At 36.7% G+C, this 215-nt stretch overlaps 1 protein-coding gene across 1 annotated transcript in view; it reads left to right on the top strand.

Annotated features, from left to right (window-relative positions):
* LOC119592555 (cytochrome P450 2U1-like) overlaps positions 1 to 215 on the top strand; it is an 18,529-nt gene that overhangs the window by 8,500 nt on the left and 9,814 nt on the right. The window lies entirely within an intron of this gene.

Genomic DNA, 215 nt, shown 5'->3' on the forward strand with positions numbered 1-215 from the left:
AATATGCGGACGGAGTTAAAGAGATGACATATATCAACATTTCCCTGATGCTTCTTCACCTGTGTATTCATCGGTAGCTGTTTAAAGCTGGTTTGCTAAGAGGGGCAATGAGCTCAAAATTACTTCACAAAAAGCAAATGGCATATTATTCCTATGAATCGGAAAAAAGGATAAAGTTGCAAACCTAAGTTTCTACACACGCAAATACTAACTAA

This window comes from Penaeus monodon, chromosome 30, assembly GCF_015228065.2.
Source record: "Penaeus monodon isolate SGIC_2016 chromosome 30, NSTDA_Pmon_1, whole genome shotgun sequence".
NCBI lineage: Eukaryota > Metazoa > Arthropoda > Malacostraca > Decapoda > Penaeidae > Penaeus > Penaeus monodon.